The following is a 6,000-nucleotide window of genomic DNA, read 5'->3' on the forward strand; positions in this document are numbered from 1 at the left end:
ACAGAGGAGAGAGGTCCCATAGCAGAGAATCAGGCTTCATGTCATAGCAGAGAATCAGGCTTCATGTCATAGCAAAGAATCAGGCTTCACGTCACCCACCACTGGAACAGGCCATTGTCAGCACCAGAGGGTCCACTAACACCACCACGACCATGTCCGTGCCCGCGTCCCTTACTAGATGTTTTCCTCATTGTTACCGTTCACCACAATAAGAAAATAATTATTTGGCCCAATGTATTGAATTCAAATTCAGGCCTTTTTTTACAGGCACCTAACACTATCTGGCTATCTATTTAGTTACCGTATTACACTAATACAGGCACAGCAGTAACAACAGATTTAGCTGAATATAAATTGTAGGCCTAGTATTTAGGCCCTGGATGACAGGTATCCCTTTTACGGACAGAATAAGACTTGGAAATGCACGGTAGCGTGTGAAGTTATTGAGGATGACCCTATCAGCACCTTCAATCTAATATACCCTTTTATGGATAGATTTAAACTCGGCCTGATACAGCAGAAACCACTGATTTAGGGAATTGCTAATTTGGGAATTGAAATTCAACCAGAACAAAAACTGTTCTTTGACGGACACTAAATAACTTTACCAGCCACAGCAGTAACCACAGATTTAGCTGAATATAAATTTGAGGCCTATTATTTAGGCGCTGGATGACAGGTATACGTTTACAGACAGAATAAGACTTGGAGATGCACGGTAGCGTGTGAAGTTATTGAGGATGACCCTATCCGCACCTTCATTGTAATATACCCTTTTACTGATAGATTTAAACTTGGCCTGCTACAGCAGAAACCACTGATTTAGGGAATTGCTATTATTTCAACCCAGAAAAAAATATATCCTTTGCCAGACAGCAGACAGTATTACAATTGGCTAGCCACAGCTTAAAACACCAGATTTAGGGTACTGCTATTTTGGCAATTGTATTTCACCCCTCAATAAAATAGTAAGCACAGCCAAGCCCCTGATGTAGGATATAGCAAAAAACAACAACACACTATTGATGGTTAAATGTACTTGGTGGCAGCTTGTGCTGGCGCACCACAAGACACAAAGTGGCCGCCGATCACCCCAGAAAAAAGTGACAGAAAAACGTTCTGGGAAGCCTAAAAACAGTGAGCAATTAAATAGCAGAGGTTGAATGATTCATAGCTGTACATCGATCACTTCATTAAGTGTTTTTGAATAGTAAATCCCTGGCTAATCTGGCCCTAACAGCAGCAGCTGCATCCTCTCCCTACACTGATCAGAGCAGAGTGACGTGCGGCGCTACGTGACTCCAGCTTATATAGGGGCTGGGTCACATGCTGCACTGGCCAATCACAGCCATGCCAATAGTAGGCATGGCTGTGATGGCCTTTTGGGGCAAGTAGTATGACGCTTGTTGATTGGCTGCTTTGCAGCCTTTCAAAAAGCGCCAAGAAAGCGCCGAACACCGAACCTGAACCCGGACTTTTACGAAAATGTTCGGGTCCGTGTCACGAACACCCCAAAATTCGGTACGAACCCGAACTATACAGTTCGGGTTCGTTCATCCCTAATTGTGAAGCTAATTTTCAATCCAATTATAAATTATATTTTCTAAACCAATAGACCTCAATTTACCCATTAGTCTGTGTGGGACAGTATTGAGCACCTTTGCAAAGTCCAAAAATACTACATCCGCAGGCCTCCGTCTGTCCAGGCTTCCACACACCTCCTCATAAAAATAAATCAGGATAGTTTGACAGCTTTTGTTCCTAATTTGTTTTGGGCACGAATATTCAAATAGCGAATATTAATCGTGAATATCTGCACTTCGAGAATTTGCGAATATTTAGAATATACAGTTGCAAGAAAAAGTATGTGAACCCTTTGGAATGATATGGATTTCTGCACAAATTGGTCATAAAATGTGATCTGATCTTCATCTAAGTCCCAACAATAGACAATCACCGTCTGCTTAAACTAATAACACACAAAAAGTTAAATGTTACCATGTTTTTATTGAACACACCATGTAAACATTCACAGTGCAGGTGGAAAAAGTATGTGAACCCTTGGATTTAATAACTGGTTGAACCTCCTTTGGCAGCAATAACTTCAGCCAAACGTTTCCTGTAGTTGCAGATCAGACGTGCACAACGGTCAGGAGTATTTCTTGACCATTCCTCTTTACAGAACTGTTTCAGTTCAGCAATATTCGGATGTCTGGTGTGAATCGCTTTCTTGAGGTCATGCCACAGCATCTCAATCGGGTTGACGTCAGGACTCTGACTGGGCCACTCCAGAAGGCGTATTTTCTTCTGTTTAAGTCATTCTGTTGTTGATTTACTTCTATTCTTTGGGTCGTTGTCCTGTTGCAACACCCATCTTCTGTTGAGCTTCAGCTGGTGGACAGATGTCCTTAAGTTCTCCTGCAAAATGTCTTGATAAACTTTGGAATTCATTTTCTTTTCGATGATAGCAATCCGTCCAGGCCCTGATGCAGCAAAGCAGCCCCAAACCATGATGCCCCCACCACCATACCTCACAGTTGGGTTGAGGCTTTGATGTTGGTGTGCTGTGCCTCTTTTTCTCCACACATAGTGTTGTATATTTCTTCCAAAGAACTCAACTTTGGTTTCATCTGTCCACAGAATATTTTGCCAGTACTGCTGTGGAACATCCAGTGCATACTGTAAACGAGCAGCAATGTTTTTTTTGGACATCTGTGCAAACTGTAAACGTGCAGCAATGTTTTTTTGGGACAGCAGTGGCTTCCTCTGTGGTATCCTCACATGAAATCCATTCTTGTTTGGTGTTTTACGTATCGTAGATTAGCTAACAGGGATGTTGGCATATGCCAGAGACTTTTGTAAGTCTATAGCTGGCACTCTAGTATTCTTCTTCACCTAATTGAGCAGTCTGTGCTGTGCCACTCCTAGGGAGTGCTGAACTTTCTCCATTTATAGACAATTTGTCTTACCGTAGACTGATGAACAGCAAGGCTTTTGGAGATACTTTTATAACCCTTTCCAGCTTTATGCAAGTCAACAATTCTTAATTGTAGGTCTTCTGAGAGCTCTTTTGTGCAAGGCATCATTCACATCAGGCAATGCTTCTTGTGAAAAGCAAACCCAGAACTGGTGTGTGTTTTATAGGGCAGGGCAGCTGTAACCAACACCTCCAATCTCATCTCATTGATTGGACTACAGTTGGCTGACACCTCACTCCAATTAGCTCTTGGAGATGTCATTAGTCTAGGGGTTCACATACTTTTTCCACCTGCACTGTGAATGTTTACATGGTGTGTTTAATAAAAACATGGTAACATTAACCCTTTCAGGACCAAGCCATTTTTCACCTTAAGGACCAGGCTATTTTTTGCAAATCTGACCAGTGTCAGTTTATGTGTGAATAACTTTAAAACGCTTTTACTTATCCAGGCCGTTCTGAGATTGTTTTTTCGTCCCATATTGTACTTCATGACACTGGTAAAATGAAGTCCACAAAAATACCTAATTTACCAAAAATTTGGAAAAATTAGCAAATTTCTAAGTTTCAGTTTCTCTACTCCTGTAATACATAGTAATACCCCCAAAAATTGTGATGACTTTACATTCCCCATATGTCTACTTCATGTTTGGATCATTTTGGGAATTACATTTTATTTTTTGGGGACGTTACAAGGCTTAGAAGTTTAGAAGCATTTTTTCGGAAAATTTCCAAAACCCATTTTTTAAGGACCAGTTCAGGTCTGAAGTCACTTTGTGAGGCTTACATAATTGAAACCACCCAAAAATGACCCCATTTTGGAAACTACACCCCTCAAGGTATTCAAAACTGATTTTACAAACTTTGTTAACCCTTTAGGTGTTCCACAAGAGTTATTGGCAAATGGAGATGAAATTTCAAAATTAAATTATTTTTGCAAATTTTCAATTTTAATCAATTTTTTCCAGTAACAAAGCAAGGGTTAACAGCCAAACAAAACTCATTATTTATGGCCCTGATTCTGTAGTTTACAGAAACACCCCATATGTGTTCGCAAACTGCTGTACGGGCACACGGCGGGGCGCAGAAGGAAAGGAATGCCATACGGTTTTTGGAAGGCAGATTTTGCTAGACAGTTTTTTTGGACACCATGTCCCATTTGAAGCCCCCCTGATGCACCCCTAGGTTACAAACTCCAAAAGAGTGACCCCATTTTGGAAACTACGGGATAAGGTGGCAGTTTTGTTGGTACTATTTTAGGGTACATATGATTTTTGGTTGCTCTATATTACACTTTTTGTGAGGCAAAGTAACAAAAAATAGAAATTCTGAAATTTCATCTCCATTTGCCACTAACTCTTGTGGAACACTTAAAGGGTTTAAAATCAGTTTTGAATACCTTGAGGGGTGTAGTTTCCAAAATTGGGTCATTTTTTGTAATTTCTACTCTAGGGGTGCATCAGGGGGGGGCTTCAAATGGGACATGGTGTCAAAAATACCAGTCCAGCAAAAACCATATGGCATTCCTTTCCTTCTGCGCCCTGCCGTGTGGTCATACAGCAGTTTACTACCAAATATGGGGCATTTATATAAACTACAGAATCAGGCCAATAAATATTGAGTTTTATTTGGCTGTTAACCCTTGCTTTGTTACGGGAAAAAATGGATTAAAATGGAAAATTTCCCAAAAAATAGCTGTTTTGGCACTGTTTTTATTATTTGCAACATCCATCTGACAGGTACGATAATGTGCTATTTTTATAGAGCAGATTCCTACGGACGTGGCAATACCTAATATGTCTACCTTTTTTAAATTTATCTAGGTTTTACACAATAATATCATTTTTAAAACAAAAAAAAAATCATGTTTTAGTGTCTCCATAGTCTGAGAGCCATATTTTTTTTTTAGTTTTTAGGCGATTGTCTCAGGTTGGGTATCATTTTTGCGGGATGAGATAACGGTTAGATTGGTACTATTTTGGGGTGCATATGACTTTTTGATCACTTGCTATTACACTTTTTGTGATGTAAGGTAACAAAAAAATTGCTTTTTTGACACAGTTTTTATTTAATTTTTTTTACAGTGTTCACCTGAGGGGTTAGGTCATGTGGTATTTTTATAGAGCAGGTTCTTACGGATGTGGCAATACCTAATATGTCTAACTTTTTTTAATTTATCTAGGTTTTACACAATAATATCATTTTTGAAACAAAAAAATCATGTTTTAGTGTCTCCATAGTCTGAGAGCCATAGTTTTTTCAGTTTTTAGGCGATTGTCTCATGTTGGGGCTCATTTTTTGCAGGATGAGGTGATGGTTTGATTGGCACTATTTTGGCGTAGATGCGACTTTTTTGATCACTTTTATTACCTTTTTTGGGAATTAAGGTGGGCAAATTTTCTATTTCCTCATAGTTTTTATTTTTTTATTTTTGTGGTGTTCACCGTGCGGGGAAAGTAACATGATTGTTTTATAGATCAGGTCGTTACGGACGCGGCGATACCTAATATGTGTAGTGTATTTTATTTTTTAAATTTTTATTCAGTGATAAATGTATTTTTTTTATCTTTACTTTTTTCACTTTTTTTTTTACATTTTTTTGACCCAGACCCACTTGGTTCTTGAAGATCCAGTGGGTCTGATGTCTGTATAATACAGTACAGTACAATATACTATACAGTACTGCACTGTATTTTACTTACACTTTGAACAGATCTATGCCTTCAGCACAGATCTGTTCAGCACCATGGACAGCAGGATGCCTGAAAAGGCATCCTGTTACCATGGGAACCTTCCCCGTCTGCCACAACTGCGCAGACGGGGAAGGGTGAGGACTGGGGTGTCGGGGGGCTGTCTGGGGGCTCTCTCCCTCTCCCATCGGGGGGCTGCAAAGGCACAGCAGCCCCCCGATGAGAGAAGGAGGGAGCTCCCTGACTGTTAACCTTTTCCATACAGCGGTCCATACGGACCGCGGTATGGAAAGGGTTAAACGGCTGACATCGCAGCAGCGATGTCAGCCGTTT

This window comes from Bufo gargarizans, chromosome 1 (genome assembly GCF_014858855.1).
Source record: "Bufo gargarizans isolate SCDJY-AF-19 chromosome 1, ASM1485885v1, whole genome shotgun sequence".
Classification (NCBI taxonomy): Eukaryota; Metazoa; Chordata; class Amphibia; order Anura; family Bufonidae; genus Bufo; species Bufo gargarizans.